The 23,682-nt window shown below is 39.9% G+C and overlaps 1 protein-coding gene across 5 annotated transcripts in view; it reads right to left on the reverse strand.

The window, feature by feature from the left end:
- The window catches only part of HYCC1 (hyccin PI4KA lipid kinase complex subunit 1), a 136,815-nt gene that overhangs the window by 66,657 nt on the left and 46,476 nt on the right, over positions 1–23,682 (reverse strand). For 2 of the 5 annotated variants that reach the window (XM_039472956.2, XM_039472957.2), the window contains exon 1: positions 6,756–6,955. The exons of 1 other annotated variant lie outside the window; for it this stretch is intronic. The gene's annotated coding sequence lies outside the window, so the exon portion shown is untranslated. Of the gene's footprint in view, positions 1–6,755; positions 6,958–23,682 lie in introns of those variants that run through there. 2 more of the 5 variants (XM_074379611.1, XM_074379613.1) reach the window with 2 other exon arrangements.

Genomic DNA, 23,682 nt, shown 5'->3' on the forward strand with positions numbered 1-23,682 from the left:
TAATTATGCAAAATACTTAATACTTAAGCACATATTAAGATCTTTATAAACTGTATTTAGCCCAAAAAGACCAGACATTTTTAGAGCCAAACTATTTCAAATCTTCCAAGGAAGAGATTAATTGCCAGAACATATACAAAGATGGAAAGCTTGTCTCTCAGTCTCTCTTTTTACGAAGCAAACATATTCAGAAATCAAAACCTTAAAAAGGTAATACAAAAGGAACACTAAAGATCAATCTCATATAGCAAATCAAATATAACACTACTTTAAAGAGATATACTATTATCAAGTTGCCTTTATCCCTAAGACAGCAGTTGTTTGATGAAATCTACTTGGAAATCTTCTAACACAATTCATCAACCAGTAGGTCAAGGAAGGAAAACTGTATGATCATCTCAAGGTATATTAAAAGTGCATGTGATCAAACTGAATATCTATCTCAGTTCCCACTGAAAAGGCATAGAAAGCTATTTCCTTAACATACCATAAACAAAAATTTTGAAAACACAACTATGAAACTCTAAAGGCATTTCCATTTAAATGAGAAATAATCCAAGGATGCTCACTGTTCACCACTATAATATAACTCAACATTATTCTAGAAGTTCTCATCAATGCCCTAAGAAAAAGAAACAAGGATTAAATTTTGGCAAGAAGACAAAATCATCATCATTTACACATGCTATGTAATTGAGTTACTACAAAACCCAATAAAAACTATCAGAATTAAGAGTTTCATAAGATAACCAGTTAGAAAACAGCGTATGAGAATCAGCACTCTTTCTATGTTCCATCAGGTACATCTAATCTTCTTGATAAAATAATGAAAAAACTTCTGTTCCCAATAGGATCAATAAGTTTTAAAATATCAAAAATAACACTTAATAATGGGCAGAACTCACATGAAGAAAACTACAAACTTTAAAATATGTGAAGAAAACTCAACACTACATCTTCGAGTCATAAAAGGCGACTTCAATAAAAGAAGATAACTTTATAGTAATAGAGATATTACAACTCTCCTGAGAAAATTAGGTCAGATATTCCAATGAGGTTCTTTTAGTATCTTAACTGCATTTAATGTAACATGAATAAAGAAGTATAAGAGAAATGGTGAAAATGTTTTGACAAAGACAATGTTAGGGATTCACACAACTATTTAGCGAAGTACATTAAAAACTCACAATAATTAGGACAGTATGGAATTACTAGAGCAAAAAAAAAAATAGCCCAATGAAACTGAATAGAAAAAGTCATACATCCATATCTACGGATATACACACATGATTTGGTATTTAAAACCTCTGAAAAAGATTAACTTTTCCATAAATAGCATTAAAATAACTGAACCGTCACCCTATGTTAAAATACATCGCAAACAGATGAAACATGTAAATTTTTTTTAAACTGTGGAATTAATATAAGGAAATACAGGTGAATGTTCATATAATTCGGGAATGCAAGGCCCTTCTAAGTAGGGAGGTATCATAAAAGAAAAATTCGATACATTTAAACACATTAAAATGTTAGCAATCTGTTTAAAAAGAAAATTCATATCAAAAACAAAATTAAGATAAAAAATTACAAACTAGAGAAATGATCTGCAATGTAATTTGACAAAGGCTTAATAGTTTGTATATACAAAGGGCTCTTATCACTTAGTTTTTAAAAAATCTCCAATATTAAAGTAGACAAAGGACACTAATAGATAATTCACAAAAGGAAAAAGTATCTCTGGGTGGAGGCATCATAAGTGTTATTTACCATTTACGCTTTCCTGAATTTTTCATATTTCCTACAAAGATTATACATTATATTAGTAATTAAGAAAATAAAGAATGTTTACAATATGGCTGTAACTATAATAACAAAAATATCCAAAATCATGCTAACATTGATATTTCCACTCTTGGGCTGCACCAAAATTAGGGATGTTTTCCCTTTCTAGAAAAGAATCATATTTTAATTCTTCAATCACAAAGAAAGAAATGTTCAGAACTATAGAAGACAATCAGACAAAACTTTTCACTTCGTCTTTATGATCAAGTTACAACGCCAAATAATATTTGGATAAACTATTCTGTTTTTAGTCTCCTAGGAAAGCTAAGAGTCAAGGCTGAGGAATAAGCCCTGGACTTCAGAACCAGCAGGACTCAGATTTTACCTATATCCAAAACCTGAGCCAGGAATTAAAAAAAAAAAAAAAAAAAAAAAATAGGTGGTGATATTACCTTTCTCAAGATAAAAAATGTGAGCTTTTGAGAATTCCTTGTCTTCTCTCCTCTGTCTCATTTAGGAGACAGAGGAATGATTTTATCTTTAATGTATTTATAAGGAATATATCCAAAGGGCAAGCAAACGAGACTTCTTCTGAGCGAAGATACTTTAAACAGGAGATTTTCAAGTGCTAAATGTTCTTTTTCCTTAGTGCAGATATGCGGCCTAACTCTGAGAAGGCCAAAAAAGACTCTGGCAGGACTTGGTTCTCAACAATAAGCAATAGTCAAACTGCTAATTCCATCTGCTCCCCTCCAAAAAAACGACAAAGTGTTACATGATGATGCCAGAGATCTCAGGCTCCATTTAAGGAATTTTCCTGAGGGGCATTTATTTTCACAATATTAAAATGCTCTCTACTTCAAGTATTTCAGGGAACCAATTTGGATACTGTATGCCAACTTTGATGATGATAACAAAGAAATAATACAGTCTTTAACATTATATTCTTAGAGATGTTGCTTCCAGAAATGTCTTCCTTTCTTACTAGTCAAAGCTCTGAATTCCATCCACTTCTATCTCCTCAGGGTCTTAGTTCCAAAAATTATCTCCTCTTTCCAGAATTCCTTAAGAATCTCTTCCTATTTGTCTCTACTCTCACTTTCCTTATGCATGTAAACAAACAAACAGAACACTCCTTCGAACTATATACCTCTGCAGTGGTTTTCAACCATGCCAGCACACTGGAATTACTTCAGGAACTATAAAAAAAGTATCAATGCAAGTAATCAATAGTTACAGAAAGTATATAGCAGTTTCCCGGGGACAAGAGGAAAAGATTATAAAGGAACACAGGAAACTTTTGGAGGTGATGAATATTATTTTGATTATGGTGATGATTTTATAGGTATAAACATATGTCAAATTGTACACTTTATACGTAGTGTATTATATGTCAATTACATTTCAATAGAAAAGTTGTTGAGATAAATATTGATATCTGGGTTCAAACCCCACTCCCACCAAATTGGTATAGGGTTCCCTGTGGAAAAGAAAATTATTTAAAGCTCCTGAGATTTTTTTTTTTTTTTTGAGACGGAGTTTCGCTCTTGTTACCCAGGCTGGAGTGCAATGGCGAGATCTCGGCTCACCGCAACCTCCGCCTCCCGGATTCAGGCAATTCTCCTGCCTCAGTCTCCTGAGTAGCTGGGATTACAGGCACGTGCCACCATGCCCAGCTAATTTTTTGTATTTTTAGTAGAGACGGGGTTTCGCCATGTTGACCAGGATGGTCTCGATCTCTCGACCTCATGATCCACCCGCCTCGGCCTCCCAAAGTGCTGGGATTACAAGCTTGAGCCACCGCGCCCGGCCAAAGCTCCTGAGATTATTGTAAACTATTATTACATTATTGTAAATGTATAGCTAAGGTTGAGAACCACTGCTCAATGATAGCTATAGCTATCATTTTCTCCCTTCTTTATTTCAGTTTTCTTGAAAAGCCTCCCTCAAGCATGTCTACTTTATCACACTCATTCTTTCTCCATCTTCTGAAGACTGGTTCCTGAACCACCAGTCAGTTTAAACTGTTCTTGTTAAAGTTACCTATGGACTCCTGACAAAGTGGTCACTGGGGCCTCTCCTAACTTGATACCTCCTTACAGCATTCAAAGGTGTTAACCTGGTTCTCCTCCATGTGAAAATCTCTCCCTGGCATCTTTCCTGATGGTCCACCTACCTTTCTAGCTACTATTCCTCTACCTCTTTCAGACTATTATTCTCCCTACTTCTGCTATTTATTCTGTTTTCTGGCTGCCACTCTCATCATGCTAAAGGCTTTCCCTGAGTCATTTCAACATAGCTAAATCAATATTGTTCAGTTCAACCCCCAATCTTCTCTCTAATCCTGACTTTCACATCTATAGATAAAAACATCTATCTACATCTTCACCTGAAGTTTCACTGCTTCCTCAAATTCAAAATAACTGAATCAGAATTTATCATCTTCCTTCCATTTACGTGCTCCTCATTTCCAATCAACAGAACCCCAAGTCAAACCCTCAGAGTCCTAGGTTCTCCTTTCCTCTCATAGCTGATTAATACTTGTCAGTTTCTCCCTCACTCTGCCACAGTAAAGGTCTAAAGTACAAATCCAATAAATGGCTTCCCATCTATCACCTTCAATCCAATCCCTTTAGCTAAAGATATCATCTCCTGATCTGGCCCCCTTCCACCCTCACTGTCTTCATCTGGCAGCATTTCCCTACTAACCCCTGCATTCAAGCCATAACAATGTCAATGCTATTGACTTTGTCAATTGTCAATGGCTATTGACACTGACTTGTCATTGTCAATGACTTATTTAAACTGCCACAGTTTCTCAGGCCTCCTTGCCCCCTCATTTATTATATCCTTCTCTTGAGAAGTTACCTACCTCCTGCAGTTGGCAAAATTATATCATCCTTCTCAACTTGGCTGTGTGCTCCCAGCTCCACCTACACTCAAGGCAAGTTAACCATCTCCTACTCTAAACTCTCCTACTACACTAGGCATATCTCTATTCCCACTGACTACATAATATTATAATTGTTACTTTACTGTAATGTGACTAACATTTTGTACATTAGATAGTAAATTCTTTGAAGACAAGAGCTATGACATTTATTTCTGTATCCCTAGTACCTACTCAGCCTGGAGGAGTGGAAAAATAAATTTGTTTGACCTAATTTCAATTATTTATAAAATACAAACTCAATATCCCAAAATAGATACTAAGATTTAAAAAAAATTCTTAAGATCCATTATGAAATAAATATTAGGCAACAGGATGCTGAACACAACAGTAGATATATCTAAACTCATTGTGCAAAAGACACCAGTCTAAAAAATACAACTCAGAGCAAATTTCATAAAACAGAAATACAACAAAGAAAGGAAGCAGAGCAAGGATAAACCCTGACCCACAATGCCTCATCGGGTATCTGTATCCAGGTAGTGCTAATGCCGATAACGAAGAAGGTTTCTAATCCTTCTAATCACTCTATGGTAATTTCAATAAATCGAATAAGGATAAACGAGCCAAATCCAGAATTTGTTTCCTAAATATGTGATGCTTTTCCCCTCGCCACTTTGATTGAACTGATTATTTGAATAGCTGACTTTGAAGCTACTATTGGCCAAGCAGATCTTAAATGTTTTTCCTTCCTTGCCTTTGCCTGCACTTCAAAAATGTGGTGATTTAGACTACTATTCATCCTGTAAACCTTAAAATGTATTCACCTAAAGAAAAAAAAAGAGAAATATCCGGGGAGGTGGGGTGCCTGTGGATGTTAGCAGTAGAATGTTCTCACGGAAAACAAGCCTCCCAGTACTATTACATTGGCTCAAGGTTATACCAATCTTTCTGACTTTATGCCAGTAAGATTTAAAAGCTGAAAATCTCAAGCTATAAAGTGTTACATGAACCAAAGAGGTGGCCCACCTGCTCCAAAAACTGTGTGATCCAAGGGTAAATAATCTGCAAAAGGGCAGCTTGGCTCTACTGCTGGTAGTGCAGTCTCTAAGGTAAGGAGTAGGTGACAGTGGAACAAACTCCCCCTACTTGAAGAGCGCCGCGGGTGCCAGGCTTGTGATAGTGTATTTCTCAGCAGATTTTGTGTAGTACTAAACCACTTGGGCAAAATTAAAATCTTTCAGGAATGTCTAAACTCTGAAGGCACAAAGCACACATGTGCAAACTGACAGGCGGACACCCAATTTCGCTGAAGCGTACAAACTTGGCGTGTTTTAATGCAACAATTTTCAGCCAAACCCCGGAGGATTCCCTAGTTTGTTAAAATGAGCCTCGGGAGAGGAACACTCATGGAAAGAAGGGGCGAGGGCTCAAGAAGAGATCTTCAGCGTAGTAACCAAGGAAGGAAACGTAGCTGCTTTCTGAACCTCTCCGCCCTGGGGGGGACCAAAGACTCAGGCCAACACTGCTCTCCAAGGGGCGGGGGCGGGGGCGGGGGGTCGGCAGTGACCATTGTGGCCACAAGACCGGACGGACAACGGCGGCCTCGCCTGAGCAGAGAGCGCGGGTGGGAGCGGAGGCAGAGGCCGGAGCATCCGCTGCGGCGGGGAGGGGACGGGAGGCTCCCGCCTCAGGCCCACCCCGCAGAGGTACGGCCAGTGGGGTCGAGGCGGCGGCAGCAGGGTCACGCCAGGAGGCTGGACCGCTCCTCGCCGTGAGAGACCCGAGGCGCGCGCACAAAGCTGCCGCCCTCCGGGCAGCCGGCTGGCTGAGCCCAACTTCGGGGCGAGCGGCCGCCGGCCGCAGCCCACCCTCCCGCACGACGCCCCACGCGCCCAGCGCCGCCTCGCGCCCACCCGCGGCGCCTCGCGCGGGAGCCGTTACTCCCAGTGAAGCCGCCGCCCCGGGGACAAAGTCCCGGTCCTCTCCTCGCCGCCGCCTCGCCCCGGCTCCTCCCTGACAAAAAAGTTATCGGTCCCCGGCCGCCCTGGGGGCCCGGCGTGGGTCTCTCGGATGGACTCACCAGAGCGGCTGCTGGACTTCCACCCGTAGGACCTCGACTCGTGAGGCTCCCAGCGACAGCGACGGCGGCTGCTCTGCTTCCTCCCGAGTAGCAGCACCACCTGCTCCCCTTCTTAGCAGAACGGGTCCGGGCGAGCCATCTTCCCCCTCCTCTCACTGACTGACAACCCTGCCGGGAGAGCCGCCACTGCCGCCAGCCTCTCTTGACAGGCACCACCAGGGACCTGTCTTCAGGCAGCCAACCACCACCGCCCCACGTCGGTTCAGCCTATCGCCATCCTCCGGGGCGGGACCAGAACAACTTCTCCACCAATGAGAGTCTTCTGCTGCGCCTGGGGCGGAGCCATGAGGCGCCTTGGGTGGGCGTGGCCTGAGCAATGGGCGTGATAGGAGCGCCGGAGGGAAGATGATTGACTGTAAGATTTGCAGTGGCCGCTAGGCGATGGCAATCAGTGAAGACCTCTTAGATTTCGAGCTGTTAGGGCCTATGGCCTTCTCAGAAAAAATAAGCCTTACCGGGTGATGTGAAGTGTATCAATTTGTTTTTTGTGAGAAAAGAGAAACAAATTGATAATTTACTAGTCAGCAGGATTTACTTCCCAGTAATTAAATTCACAAGAATTTATCAAACTCTTATCAAATCCCAGGAGGAAAAAAATTTACTTTTTTGCAAAATGGAAATAAAAACTTCCTCCTCACTACATCATTGCTTTTGGGCTTAGCCTGGGAATAGTCAAATATGATTCTCCATGTTTCTTTCCATAGGGGTTGTTTTTATTTTTTCCATCATTCCTGTCTACTTTTTCTCTGAACATATAGTAAATATTTTGTATAAGAACTGGAAGCTGAGAACACTTGAACCTGCTCCTACAGGCAGTCCTGCTGTTTTTGACCTTGTAAACTCTTCCTACCACATCCTTCTCAAGTCTGGTCAGGATTAATTAGAAGGAAAACCGACCTCCATTCTGGAAGACAGGAAGTCATTCTAGCTTTACACTAGAAATAGGCAGAATTTCTCCAGAAACACTAAGTGTACTTTTCAAACATGCTGAATTCATAAATAACAAGTACACAAATAAGAAGATACATTACTTGATATCAAAAGGGTATCAAGCAAACAATTTCAGGTAATTATTAGGGCAGATTGCTAAAACAGACAGAATCCCCCCCTCCAAAGAGAGGATGAGATTTATAAGTAAACAATAACAAACTACAGTGATAAGAACAATAGAGATTGCTTCAATGAGCAATGGAAACAGAGGACAAGAAATGACTGTTTAGGAAAGTCAGCGAACTTCACAAGGAAGGTGATGTTTGAGTTGGATCTTAAAAGGTAAATAGGAGTTTGCCAGCGAAGAAAGTCAAAGGGCATTTCAGAAAGAACACCACGTTCAAAGGCATAGAACTGTGAAAGGGCATAGAGCCGTTTCGGAACATTGAGAAAGAAGATGAGGTTAAAAGATGAGGAACAGCCAGAGCTGTTGGCTAGAGCAATCTTTAGGCTAGAGCAAAAGATTGAGGTGAGATTGTACAAGACCTCACAAGCTACACTAAGATATTCAGACCAGCACCGTCCAGCAGAGCTTTCTGCAGTGATGAAAATGTTCTATATTTGTGTTGTTCAAAATAGTAGCTATTAGCTACTATTACTACTTGATAGTATTTGAAATATGGTGTGAGTGAGGAACTCTATGTATTTTTGAGAAAAGGTCTCACTCTGTTACCCAGACTAGGGTATAGTACTCAAGCAATCCTCCCACCTCAGCCTCCCAAAGTGCTGGGATTACAGGCATGAACTACCATACCTGACTATAACTCAATTTTTAATTTAAAAAAAATTTTTTTCTTTTTTTGAGGCAGAGGCTCCCTCTGTCACCCAGGCTGGAGTGCAGTGGTGGGATCTCAGCTCACTGCAACCGCCACCTACCAGGTTCAAGCAATTCTCCTGCCTCAGCCTCCCCAGTAGCTGGGATTACAGGCACCCACCACGATACCTGGCTACTTTTTGTATTTGTAGTAGAGACAGGGTTTCACCATATTGGCCAGGCTGGTCTCGAACTCCTGACCTCAGGTGATCCACCCACCTCAGCCTCCCAAAGTGGTGGGATTACAAGCATTAATTTTTAATTTTAATTTTAACAGCCCCCATATTGGATAGCTCAGGTTTAGATTTTTTTCTAAAGGCAACAAGGAACCAACAGCAGCTTTTAATCATGTGGACAATGCAATCATGTTTCTTTTAAATGGCGGAATTAAAAAAAAAAAGAAAAAGAAAAAAACAGGGTGGAATATATGTTCTCTTTGAGGAAACTCTTGACAGATCAGACCAGGGTACTGGGGGAGGATTGACACAATTTAGGTCCCCTTGGCCAGAGCCTGTTTGGGACAAGGGTTTACTCAAAGGAATAGGAACAGGAAGATCCAGGCAGCATGTTATTCATCTTAGAGAACACAAGCAGTCAAAAAGTTAAATTCTGCTGTCAAGTTCCCTTGAGTAGGAGAGTGAGGGACCAAGGAAGGAAAGAAAGCCAGTCAGCTAGATCATAAGATAGAAATAAGAGTGGGCAAAAGAGTGCACACATGCGCGTATGCACACGTGGACACACACACACACACCCCATCAGTTTTGCTGGCCATTGGCGATGTGTGCCAGTGAAGTGTTGGCCTGATTTGAAGATCCAAAGCGTCTGATGGCAGGAAGTCCAGTCAAGACCAGGAAAAGATTCCAGGAGAGAATATTGAATCAAACCTGTGGAAGTCAGGATGGAAGGGAGGGGTAGATATTACTGACTTCCTGTACTGTACAAGGCACGTGGCTTGTCAAGGATGTAGATGAGTGCTAGAAGCTTGCTTACAGTATAGGTAGCTGGATAACAAACAGATGAAAAGTTAAGCAAAGATTAAAGTAACTACTTAATGCAGGAGAGATTATGTAAGGGAGTACATAATTGATTCAGTGTTCAAATGATTTTCTAGGCAATAACCACTGTGTTTTCAGAGGAGGATGCAGGCATTGCAGTCAAGGGGAGTGAGGGAAAGCTTCAAGAAGGAGGTAAAGTGGGTTGGGTCTACAAAAATGGGGAGGAATTTGAATCAGATAAAATGTGCAAGGAAGTAACTCGTAGAATGGCTGGAGAAATAACACAAGAGGGGAAGCACAAGCAATGCTGAGAGGGCATGGGAGGCAATTTGGGTCAGCCAAGCCTGGCAAGCTAGGTTGCAGATAGGTAACAGAGAACCTTGAAGGCAAGCTCAGTTGTTCAGATTTTCTCCTTTTGCCTTGTGGCTTCCTGTCTGCTCATTAGACTCACTTAGGATGCCTTTCAAAATTATTAGTACTCAAACCACACCCCACACTAAGTAAATCAAAAAATTGGGCGGTGAGGCTGGATATCAGATTTTTTAAAAACTTCCCAAGTGGTTCTAATATGCACTCAAGGTTGAGAACAGGGGAATGATAAAACATTTTACTAATGCCAAATCAGGGCTGTGCATAGGATAGATTGAGTAGAGAGAAACTGACATTTGGCTAGGTATATTTATATATAATTTGTTTCCTTCCTCCAAGAAGACAGGAAGCAGTTTACTGCCTGACTTCACTTCCCATTTTGCAGTGGTAAGATGGTATAGAAGGCAATTTAAGTTGTCTTCCCTCTAAGTCAAAGTAAAACCAAAGCACAAATTTATGTTTGCAGTCGACTCTTCTTTCCGCCACAATTTGTGCATATAAAAATAATTTCTAACAATAACAGTCTGCAGTTAAGTTTTACACATAACCATTTATATTTTAATAGCAAAGCACAAAAAAAATGCCTAAGAGAACATTCTGTTTCAAAAGGAAAATGCTTTTAACCTACTTTATAAAAGTCAATATATTCCAGATCTTTCCTACTCATCTTTGATAGTCTCTGATATCCACATGCATAATCCTAAACTATTTAAATGCATTTACCTTCTTGCAAATAACTGTATAAAAGTGTCAGTTGAACATTATAAACATCAACATTGTCCCTATGACATTAAATTTCAGGAACTGTAAGAAAAATTCAGTTCAGATATTTTTCTTTTTTTCCTTTTTTTTTTTTGACAAGAGTCTCATTCCCAAGCTGGAGTGCAGTGGCACCATCTCAGCTCACTACAGCCTCCACCTCCTGGGTTCAAGCGATTCTGTGCCTCAGCCTCCTGACTTGCTGGGGCTACTGGTGTGTGCCACCACCCCCAACTAATTTTGGTATTTTTTGGTAGAAATAGGGTTTCACTATGTTGGCCAAGCTTGTCTTGAACCCTTGGCCTCAAGTGATCTGCCCATTTTGGCCTTCCAAAGTGCTGGGATTAAAGGCATGAGCCACCACACCCGGCCTAGTTCAAGTATCATATATTTCTATTAAAGTCAATTGGACAACAACTGTAGTAAAAATAGATAACATATTAAAATAGATAACATGACTATTTTAAATTAAAAATAATTTTGTTTTTAAAAAAATAAAAATTGGCCAGCACAGTGGTTCACGTCTGTAATGCCAGCACCTCGGGAGGCTGAGGCCGGCAGATCACAAGGTCAGGAGATCGAGACCATCCTGGCTGACATGGTGAAACCCCATCTCTACTAAAAATACAAAAAATTAGCCAGGTACAGTAGAACACACCTGTAGTCTCAGCTACTTGGGAGGCTGAGGCAGGAGAATCACTTGAAACCGGGAAGCAGAGGTTGCAGTGAGCCAAGATCGAGCCACTGCACTCCAGCCTGGGCAACAAAGCAAGACTCTGTCTCGAAAAAAAAAAAAAAAAAAAAAGGAAAATTATGTCAAAATGTTGCTTTTGTGGTATATTAAACATACTTTAAGAAAAAAACACCAAATAAATGAAATCAAAACAAAAAAACTATGCCTGAGAGGCCGTTAAAGGGCTTGCTATATCAGATTCCCTTTTTAAGGGAACTACCCCAGCCAATGTTCCCACTGAGGCAGCAGCCTGAGCCATAATCTATACCATATAACCCCCTTCACGAACTGTATAACCCAAGGGCAGCCAATCTTCAGAGATGACCTGACATGAACACCCATTCTCTTTCAAGAATTTGAACTGGAAATGGGACAAGAAAATCACGTGGTGGAAGCAAAAGCTAAAAAATCAGTCAGTAGAAATAAGCCCTGAGAAGCCATAAAATGGCAAGTTTTCAGTAAACTGAAGCCATTAGGTAGCAACAAGACGTATAAAGTAGATGATGAAGTAATTGGTAACAAAGGAGCAGCAGAAGTAGAGACAGTAGAATGAGTCACGGTAACAAAAATGGGATCAATGAAGTCCTGTTGTTGAAAGGACAATGAGATAATCCATTTCCTGCAGCTGCACTGAATCGCTCCAGTTTCCAATGTTTGCATTCAACATCTTTGAGGCCAAGTGCAGCTATTCCCAGAGTTCCCAAAATTCCCATCTCCATCACTTATTCTAAGTGAATCATTATATCTTTCACCCCTGTATAAACCAATATATACGTTTCCAGAATCATGCATTCAGTGAGAGAAGCTGGATCAACTGCATTTTGTGAAGAGAAATTTATCCTTCAAGACCGGTAACAGATTTTTCTAGGAATATCACCTCTCAAAAGAAGAAAACATCCTTCACATCTTAAAAAAGAAGACATAAATTAAAACTTTATATTGTTATATTTAAGGGGAAATGAAGTATTTTTTCTCGTCTTTTAATAGCTGCACCAACCTGGTTCATATTTATGAGTAAGTCGTAGATAGGGGTGGAAAACATCACAACTGACTGCTACCCTCACGTGATTGGAAATGACAAATATCCACATGTGTCTCCTAAGGCATTTTATTAACCAATGTCTTCTAGAAGAATTACCGTTGGGATAGAATTATTATGCAGCTTTTGTGAATCATGTTTTTGAAAAATATTGGATGGCATGGGAAAAAGACATTTCTTTCATCATGTTAGATGAAACAGATGGTTACAAATTGCATAGTATATGACATGGTCACTATCTGGCAAATGTTCATGGCAGGAGGATATATCAGCAGTATTTAAGCATGGAGAAATCATGGATGAATTTTATCTTCTTCTTTTTACATGTTCTTAAATTACCAAATGTTCCACAATAAACAAGTGTTGGTTTTATTTAAAAAAAAAAAAAAAAGGGAGAATTGCACATTATTTCTTAAGATGAAGAGACAGCAGACTGTACCTTGCTTATTGTTAATTCTGCCTAAGTGAATCTCAGTTAAACATTCTTCCTTTCACTTTTAGCTAATGCATTATTCAAAATTCTTTAAAATGTTCTCATAAATTCCACAGAGAAGCTCTGGTTATTGCTGACAAGCAAAAGACCTTGCTAATGAGTATTTAGCATAGAAGCATGAACTTGTATACAGATTTTCTCTGACAAATGGTGGCCCAGAGAACAGAAAATAAGACAGGGAAAATATGAGGTTAAATGTGATAAACTGACTTCCCAAGGAGGTGAACTTGATTTGTCCTCTTTAGACCCCTTGCAATAGTATAGTGCTTGGCCCACGGAGGAGCTTCAAAAACACAGGTTAAAAGAGCCCATGCAAAGATGGCCATTTTCCTCCTCCATCTCACATTGGTTGGGTTTGAATCTTTCTCAGGTTTGCACACCTGTCCCCAAGCATATGGAAAATGTGACTTCTCCCCTTTCTGACCACAGGCTGCCTTCATTAGATGCAATGAATTTCAACTGTATTTAGTTTAACACTTCATTGTGGATCACCTTTTATCTTTCCAAAAGCATTTCCCAGAGAGAAATAACCCCTCACCCAGAGAGCAGAGGCAGCAATCAAGGCACACATTTCCTTGGATTCTTTGCTAACTGGTTCCCACAAAGCAATTCAACAAGCACAAGCACTGGATGAAGGGAGGATGAGTTTGGGAATTCAGGGCCCGTCTGCAAGGAGAGGGATGAGGCATACCCACAAAGAGTTTTGCCAGCTGGCTCTCACTGGTTTGTAACTCTGTGCTAAGGGAGTCCAATATATGAATAATACTTCCATTTTTTCAATTTTGTTCTCATCTACTTAGTCATCAGGACCACACCCTGATACTTAGGCCGAAAAAAAAAATCACCAAGAGAGTACATCACCAACATTCAATAAAAACAAGTGTGGCTTCCATTTCCTCTATCACCATGTGGAAGTGACCCACCCATCATCAAAACCGCCATTTTGCTGGCAGAGGCAAAACACACATTCTCTTGTCTTTTCTGCTTACCTGAAGCAAGTCCTCAGCATAGACATGTCCAGGGCCAGCTACCCTGCGTCATTGAAAGGGCATCATCCAAAAAACCTCTACTCCTGTGGGTTGGACCATGATACCCTTAAAGTCACTCTTGAGGGCATTTTTTGAAGTTGAATTACACCAGAAGGAGAAGCCACATTAGTCACCAACAACTTAACTAAGATTAATTGGTTATGTCCCTAAGAAAGTGTGGAGCTTTAAGAAAGAAAATGGGATTGGCAGTGGGAGGAAATGTAGGTATCTGAGCCTGGATCAGTATCCAGGGAGGACTCAAACTCTGGAGACCATGAACACGAAGGCACAACCAGGACTGAGAAGAATCAAGGCAACTGTTGAAGGAAATAAGATTAATCCAAAGGGTCAAAGAGGGCAGGCTATGTTGACCTGGATCAGTCCTACAAGCTCTGCAACTGGAACTTTCATAAAAATTTAAAAATTTTAAAAAAATTAAAGTGGAATATACATATAGGAAAAGTAGAGACAAGAAAAATATGATTAGCTCAGTGGATTTTTATAGGTAAATGCTGTGACCAGGTCAAGAAAAAAAATATCGATGCAATCCAGAAGCCCCCTTGGATCCACTCCCAATCATCACCCTGTCTCTTATTCTCAAATACATCTGTTTTGACTCATGATGCTTTAGCTTATCTATGCCTGCTAAATTTCATATAAGTGGAATCATGTGGGATATATGCTTGTGTGTCTGGCTTTTTTCTTCTTTTTTAAATTTTTCCGTTTCCATTATCAAATCAGTGGTATTGTAGTGTCTTGCTTTTTTCTATCAATATTGTGTTTGTGGAGTCCATCTATATTTCTTATCGCAATTGTAGTTTGTTTATTTTCATTACTGTAAGGTATTCTACTGTATGAATATGCCATGATTTATTTGACAGTCCTACAATTGATGGATATTTGGGTTGCTTTCAGTTGATACTATTAAAAAGAATGCCGTTTGGAGTATTCTTGTACATGCCTCTTGGTGCACATCTACATACTTTTCTGTGGTATATATCCAGGAGGGGTGTTGTTGGAAAGAAGGTAGACATATGCTCTCCTTTATATAGTACTGCCAAATGACTTTCCAAAGTAATTGTATCACTTACACACCCACCAGTGGAGTATGAGAGTTCCAGTTGCTCCACATCCTTGCCAATATTTGTATTATCAGTCTTTTAAATTCTAGCTATTCTGGTGGATATGTAGTGCTATCTCATTGTGGCTTTAATTTGCATTTCCCTGATGACTCATACAGAATTTTTCATGCTCTGAAATTTTAAAGCAACTCTGCATATCTGTTTCATTGTAAATCGTTCCTTGGCCATACTGAGATTTAAAACTGACAACCATTTATTAGCTCCCTACTGTGAGTCATAGTCTACACACGTTTGACGCTTCCATGTGCTTGGCCTGAAAGTGGTGGTGAGAGAGTTATCTTCTAGACTAAGTGGTTTCCGGTCTGTCCTGCTGGTTTTGCTGTAGGATATATTATCCCTGACATTGTGGAGAGAGCACTTCTGGGAAAAGAACGTCCCAGCAGGGCTGAGGGCAGAGGGTGGGAATGGGGTTGAGTGTAGAGAATGAAAACCAGCTGGATTTTCAAGATTTCCGGCTTAAGAATAGTTGATGATAGTTTCTACAACTACACAATTTAACCTATCAACCATAAAATAGGATAATGATTAATACAGCTACAGATAACATTAGTCCTTATAAACAAGAGAAAAGAGAACTGTAACAGTTGTTTGATGATATTATGAAATAAAAATCTCCCAGAAAGATCTTTCTCCAAATACTTCATAGAAAGAACAGGTTCTCTGAAAATGTGGATGAATCTCTGGTAACATGATGTTTATTTAGGGACAGATAGGTTTACTTAACCTCAAATCCCATCTGGCAGAGTTTTGTCCAAAGATGGCAACAGTTGCTGATGGAAAGTTCTTTCTGTTTTAGAAAAAGAGGCTCTGTATTGCCTTCCTGTGCATCTTAACCAAGAGGGGATGCTAGGTGGGTGTGCCTTTGCTGCCTGTGTTACAAGCTGACTGGAGTATATGAACATTCCATCGCAGGGTCTATTTATCACATTGAGATACTGTAAATGTGGAGAGAGTAGCCAAGAATGAGGAAATGGGGAAAGTACTTGGGAAGGGTAACACATTACACACTAAGTAGCCACCCTTAACAGTTAGACACCAGATCCCCTGCAGAAATCTCACTGAAAGGGAAACCCTAAAGGATAGTTAAGACTCAACTGAGCAGAAGGCCAAGGACAGTCTGAAACGTGGGGCCACATTCAATGAAGCCTGATTCAAAGAGTAGAGAAAGTGGCTAAGCCAGGGCCTAGAGATGGAAGGGGAGGAACGAACCTTGGAAGAAGGTTTGGGTATGAGGTCACCTAAAAGAAAGGTCAACCAATTCCCAATTCCCAATTCCCAATTCCCAGTTTCCCCAAGGCTGGCCCTGACGAATGGAAACCTTTAGTGCCCTGCATTCCTCAGGTGGCCCCAAGCCATCACTAACCCTAGTAGAAACTAATTTTGGCCACCTCCATTAACCATTCAGATTGCCACACAGAATACCTGTGGTATAGTTGGATGGATCACATTGACCTCCCCTGGTGAGCCAGTTCTTCAGATCCATCCAGCTCAGCCAAAGAGATGTAGCTAGGCTTTAATGTAAGCTTATTTTTATTCTTGTGCAATTTGCCCCTGTGTTTGCAGAAACTGAGAATGTCTTTTTTATTCAGATGAATAGCCTAGTGTCCGCAGCATATGTGTGCCTGCAGAGGAAATCTTCATCCCTCTTTTTCCTTGCCTAGGAGATACCAGAGATCTGAGCAAGTAGAGTTTCGAGGCTGAAGTAAGACAATGAGAAGATCCAGAGAGAGTATAAAAATTGCAGAGTGTGAGGAATGGGAGAGTGCAAAGAGCCTTGAACCAGAAGTCAGGATTAAGCTGAAAACTCACATAGCTCTTGTAAGATGTATGTTCTAGTTTTCTCATCCATAAAATGAAGGGATTAGGCTCTGATCCGAAAGTAAAATGTTCTGTTCATTGAACATAGGGGGCTTGCTCAAAGTTGTTATTGGGTTGTTACCCAGTGAGGCAAAGGAGGCCTGGTTATTTTTCATTTCCTCCTGAGAGCCTCACTTGCTCTAGCCCCTGAGAGTCTCTCCTCCCTGCTCTGTTGCTCTGCATCCTGCAGCATAGCTAAATATCTATTATAAGTATCCCAAATGTGAAATGTCTATGTGGTCTGAAAACTAGATATGTTGAAGATGTGAAAGGTTGGTGGGAAGGTGATGAGTTTGCAGTAGTGGAGAGTAAAACCTGCAGGTTTTTTTTGTTTGTTTGTTTTGTTTTTTGTTTTTTGTTTTTTGAGATGGAGTTTTGCTCTTGTTACCCAGGCCAGAGTGCAATGGTGCGATCTCGGCACACTGCAACCTCCGCCTCCTGGGTTCAAGCAATTTTCCTGCCTCAGTCTCCCGAGTAGCTGGGACTATAGGCGTGTACCACCATGCCCAGCTAATTTTTGTATTTTTAGTAGAGACGGGGTTTCACCATGTTGACAGGATGGTCTTGATCTCTTGACATCGTGATCCACCCACCGTAGCCTCCCAAAGTGCTGGGATTATAGGCATGAGCCACCACGCCCAGCCAAAACCTGGAGATTTTAGAGCATGGAAGAGCTTAGAAGTGGAAGGAGAAATGACAAACTTTTAAGAGCAAAAAATAGCTTGGATCAGCCCTTTCCTAAGGTGTGTACCATGAAACCCTAACACTGTAAGCCCCTCCCGTGGGGGGCTCGGTGGGTTCAGAGGTTATGGTCAGATAAGTTTGGGAGGCTGGGTGCAGTGGCTCACACTTGTAATCCCAGCACTTTGGGAGGCCGAGGTAGGTGGATCACCTGAGGTCGGGAGTTTGAGACCAGCCTGACCAACATGAAGAAACCCTGTCTCTACTAAAAATACCAAAAAAAATTAGCCAGGCATGGTGGCACATGCCTGTATTCCCAGCTACTCAGGAGGCCGAGGTAGGAGAATTGCTCGAACCTGGGAGGCGGAGGTCATGGTGAGCCAAGATCGGACCATGGCACTTCAGCCTGGGCAACAAGAGTGAAACTCCGACTCAAAAAAAAAAAAAAAAAAAATTGGGGGAAATAGTGCAAAATGTGACTCCTTCTTGGAGTGCCCCAAAGCTTATTAAAGGCACTGAGAACTTCTGTAGCAAGAATTCTATTTAAGGGTTGAAGTCCCATGTTTCTTCCTCAAAATTTTAGCCATGAAAAATTTTAAAACAACATCTATTGTCATTATATTGTGGAAATTACTATGAATACCCTTTGAGAAACACAGTATATCATGCTAGGAGGAAACTCAGGAAATAAAAAGGAGGGAAACATGATTCCTATCTTCTTCATCTCCTACATCCTCAGCAATACGACTCTTGCCCTGGAATCCAAAATTAGACTGCTCTTCTTTTTCACCTTGATGAACATTCTAGCAGAAAACCTCCTATAGAACATTCTGACAAAACAGACTGGCAAATGTTAGGTGTTCCAAAAATGTATATTGAATGAATTAATGATTGAATGAAACAAAAATCACCATGAAATACTTAGCACAATGTCTGAAGCAGAGTAAAGCAGCAACCAATGTTTTTACTACCACTCACCCTGTTCTTTGGTGTAAGGGAAACAGCAAAGCTCAAAATTTGTTATTGGTCCCCTTCCAAATGACATAAAGACTTAGATCAGCTCTGTCCTCAGGTAACGTACCTTTTCTGAAAGAGAACCAAATGATTATGCCACAATAAAATGACCTTCTACACAGATAAGCCTTAAATGGAAATGTATCAGAATTGCAGACAAAAATGTTGTTTCCTTACAGTCATAAACAATCTCATGTTTCTCTGAAAAAGAAATGGACTGGGTAAATATATATGTATATATTCCCGTTCTGTGATATTAGAAGGACCTAGTATGTTATTTGAGTTATTTGAGCATTTTTTCTAATATCCTTACCATAGTTACAGTTGTCTACAGTAACAATATAATAACATGAAGGAATTAAATTATTTACTCCTACTTAGACTTATTAAACAGAATAGAGACTGTAACAAGCTGGCAATAGTTAAGATTGTGTGGCTCAACTGACATAGAAGGAATTTATCTTGTCTAAGAATTTCAAGTGTTTCCTAATTTAGTAATATACTGAAGCACATTTCTCACCGACAACTACTAACTAATCGCATTGAATCTTTTGAAAGAGAATTGTTTTTCCTGCCCACAGTATATCAAGAAAACATTAAGAATAGAGCTGTGCTTTTATTGAGCACTTTCTGTGATGTAAAGCACAGAAATAGATTTGTATTTAAGTGTGTATTATCTCATTAATGAAAGATACAGTTGCCAGCTATTTGGATGAAAAAAAAAACGCTGGCAATAAAATGGTTCTTATTTCAAATACACGTTTTCATTTTATTGTCTTAGGAACGTATCTGACTTTAGGTTATTAAGAGTGGCCATAATAACAGAAGTTCTGATTTGATCTAGCTTAAACTAGGACATTTGTACATCCTCTCATACCAGAAGGTACAGAGGAAGATCAAGCCTCAGGCTTGGCTGATGCACTGGCTCAATGATGTTATCAAACCCTTGGGTTCTATCCATCTCTCTGCTCTTCCATCTACAGTGCTGGCTTTTTACCGAAGCTAGTTCTCTCCTCATAGTGATAAGATGGCCAGGGCCAGGCATGGTGGCTCATGCCTGCAATCCCAGCATTTTGGGAGACTGAGGCGGGCAGATCACAAGGTCAAGAGATCGAGACCATCCTGGCCAACATGGTGAAAACCCGTCTCTATTAAAAATACAAAAATTAGCTGGGTGTGGTGGCATGTGCTTGTAATCCCAGCTACTCCTGAGGCAGGAGAATCGCTTGAACCCAGGAGGCAGAGGTTGCAGTGAGCCAAGATGGCCAATTGCAAGGACTGGAGCAACATTGTTCACTATTCATATACAACAGGAGAGAGGAAATCCTCCTACCAAGGAACACAAATCTTTGCCTTTAGTCTGATTGGGCCAACTTACTACACTTTCCTGTCCCAGAACAGGGAACTGATGGTCCTAAACCCATGATTCTCAAAACATGGTCCTCAGAGCAGCAGTTTAAGCTGCTGAGAACCTGGAAACCTGTTAGAAATGAACATCTATGGAATCAGAAATGCTAAGGGTGGGGTCTAACAATCTGAGTTTTAACAAGTCTTCCATGTATTCAATGGTCTGAGGACTACTGTTTTAGACTAAACAGAATTTACTTCTAGAGATGGAGAAGGAAGGGATACATGGAGAAAATTGAGGTTCGGTTAGAAAGGAAGAAGGGGAAGTTATGTTTATTGGGCTCATAACAGTGTTCACATCCTGGATTTTTCAAGAATAGTATTGGTTTCGAATACGCTGTTCCATGTGGTTTGAAAAATATGGCCATTAAGATGACTAGCTCTAAAACTCTTGAAATCCTCCTCTGAGGCACAATGACTTAGAAAGATGGTGAGACTATGCCAGGACACAAAAGAGCTGAATTCCAATTCTAGTTCTGTCAGTGGTTCACTTAGACTCTCTGGACTTCAACCTTTATTTCATAAGGGTGTTGGAACAGTCTTTAAATTGTTAAAAATGAAAACAATTATAGCCAGTATTTATCATGCACTTACCATGTGTCATTCTATGCCAAAGTTTTTTTTTTTCTTATCTTCTTTGTGATGGCATCTGCCAAAGATTTTATTTATCACTCTATCATTCGATGCTTAGAATAGTTCCTATGAAGGATATAACTTGCCCAAACTCAGTGGGCTGCTGAGTGAAGAATCTCGGATTCAGGTTTATCTGACACCCAAGTCCGTTTACTTAGTCACTACACCATACTGCAGCCCTCCCTTCAACCCCCATCAAACTCTGATTCTGTCATTTATTTGTTTATTCATTTGTTCATGTCGTTTCGTTCATTACACTTTTTAGAAAAAAAGTTTGGTGAAATTATAGAATGTGAACTTTGAATTCAGGCTATAATTTGAATCTTGGTATCAACTACTCCTCTGATTGATGACTTTGGGAAAGTTAGCTTCTCTGAAACTTTAATCTGTAATCCATAGAATAACCTTTCTACCTGGCATTAAAGAAGATAATACATATAAAAATGCTTTACACAGTGTGGACCACAACAGGTGTGCAGTAAATGTTCATTTCCTCCCCGGCCTATTGCCCTATGGAAAATGTTATTTGATGCACAAGAGTGAAATATTTTGGAACATTTATTTATTTCTCAAAATAAATATTTCCATTTATAAGTGACCTTACTAAGTACTACTAAGAATAGAAAAATTCTGCCTGAATCTTCTTGGCTAAAACTTTTCTAGACCTAAGAATACAGATAGATGACTTTGTCTAGTACAAAACACCCTCCTACCTTCCCTCAGCCTCCTCACAGCCACCCTCTCCCAACCATCAATTCCCAGAGGCTTTTTCAAGTGGGACACACATTGTCCACATTTGAAACCTGAAGACCATTTTCAAATTTCGGAAGTGCCCCTCTTAGCCTGTGTTACTCTCAATATGAAACAGTATATATGGGATAAGGAGCCTGCTCTTCACTTTCGCAGACAATGCTCTCATGATGGAGGGGCACCAGCACGCACAGATGGAGTTTCAGGAAAGCTATTTGGTGCCTAACAACAAAGGCCATGGTTTCTGAGGAAAGAAAGCTCCCTTTAAAGCAGTTGCATCAAGGAGGAAATAATTTTACCCTATGAGCTCAGAAGGGTGTGTGTTATAAATATTTTATGATTCACACCCATGAGTTTTGAAGAATTTTTAAGACAATTTATACTATGGATCTATCATCATACCATTTCTAATGGTGAAAAGCAGGAAAATTAGGAAACATTCATTTTAAATGCTTGAAAAGTAAGAAGCTCCTAGTTTTTTATTTTAATTTATAAAATCACTCATATTACATTTTAATGTAATACAACATTTTACATTAACTATGTCATAATACTATATTATATTTTTAAAATATAATACTAAAATGTATAGATTTTAATATTATAGTTGGTGTGGGCTGTTTAATTTTGTCATCTTGAAGATTAACAGACACTTTGGAGTAAATTTACTATAAATGGTTTCTGAAGCTGTTTAATGTGTATTCTTTCTTGCAACATTTTTCAAGCAGAGTGGACATTTACAGCCTTGTGTTTTCCAATACTAAGACCAATATCTCTTATAGTCACATTTTGGAGAAAGTACTTAACACCAGATAATTTACCCAAAGGATAACCCTTTAAAGTGTTCTTTATTGTAACTAAGAGGCAGTAATAGATCATGAAGAGGAATGTCATTATTTCTCTAGTTAATATAGACATAATTATAAAAGTTCATTTCATGATATCTCTTTCTCTGGTACAACACCAGCAAAGCTGATGGCTATTTATCTTGTGTTTTCATGAGCAAAGAAGAACATAAAATTGAGAACATATCCCAAAGTGTCATTATTTGTAGTCATTCTTAACAATTCAACTCTATAATTATGCCACTTTCCTATAATTTTTGTATATGTTTATTTTATGTCTATAATCTATATTTATATAATATATAATTATTCTGTTACTGTACTGATAAATGTTTTTAATTACTAGCAACCAGACCTGGGTTAGTAACCAAGGATCTTGAGACTATGGGATAAAACCTAGGCACTAGAATTTTTTTAACACTCCCTAGGTGATTACAGTATGCAGTCAGGGTTGAGAATTATTCATCAAAAGCTTCTACCAACTACACTTGAACACATAAATTTTTAACTTCACTGGGAATACCTATTACTAGTAATAATAGCATCATAGTACACACAAGGTCTTGCTGTTTGCTCCCCACTGCCCCCTCTCCCCATGATTTCTCTTTAACTTTCCCTTGAGCGGAATATCCAAGATAGTGGTTTGCTGGCACGTGTTTGTGTGTGTGTGTGTGTGTGTGTGTGTGTGTGTGTGTGTGTGTGTAGTAGTAGTGAAGCTTTTTGTTCTTTTTCCAAATGAAATTGCCTTCAGATTAACAAATGACAGTGAACAAAGCCAACTGCACAGACCCGAAGTGGAACGGGGAGGGCCTCAAGCCCCTCTGCTCTCCTATTCCTTCTCCCTCATCATTAGAACCCCAGGGATTCCCAAAGCACTATTTTATTTTATTTTATTTTATTTTACTTTGTTTTATTTTATTTATTTTATGACAGAGTCTGTCGCTGGAGTGCAGCGGCACAATCCCGGCTCACTGCAGCCTACACCTCCTGAGTTCAAGTGATTCTCCTGCCTCAGCTTCCCAAGTAGCTGGGATTACAGGCATGCACTACCACATGCGGCTTATTTTTGTAGTTTTTTAGTGGAGACAGGGTTTTGCCATGTTGCCCAGGCTGGTCTCAAACTCATGACCTTAAGTGATCCACCCACCTTCACCTCCCAAAGTGCTGGGATTAAAGGCATGAGCCACCGCACCCCGCCCCAAAGTACTGTTTTTAATCTGCCTCTCAGACACTAGAGAACTTCATTGTCTCACTGAGTGGCTGCCAAGATAAGTCATATTTCAAACATGATGGAAAGGCCCCCAGAACAATCTGCTGA

This window comes from Saimiri boliviensis, chromosome 10 (genome assembly GCF_048565385.1).
Source record: "Saimiri boliviensis isolate mSaiBol1 chromosome 10, mSaiBol1.pri, whole genome shotgun sequence".
Classification (NCBI taxonomy): Eukaryota; Metazoa; Chordata; class Mammalia; order Primates; family Cebidae; genus Saimiri; species Saimiri boliviensis.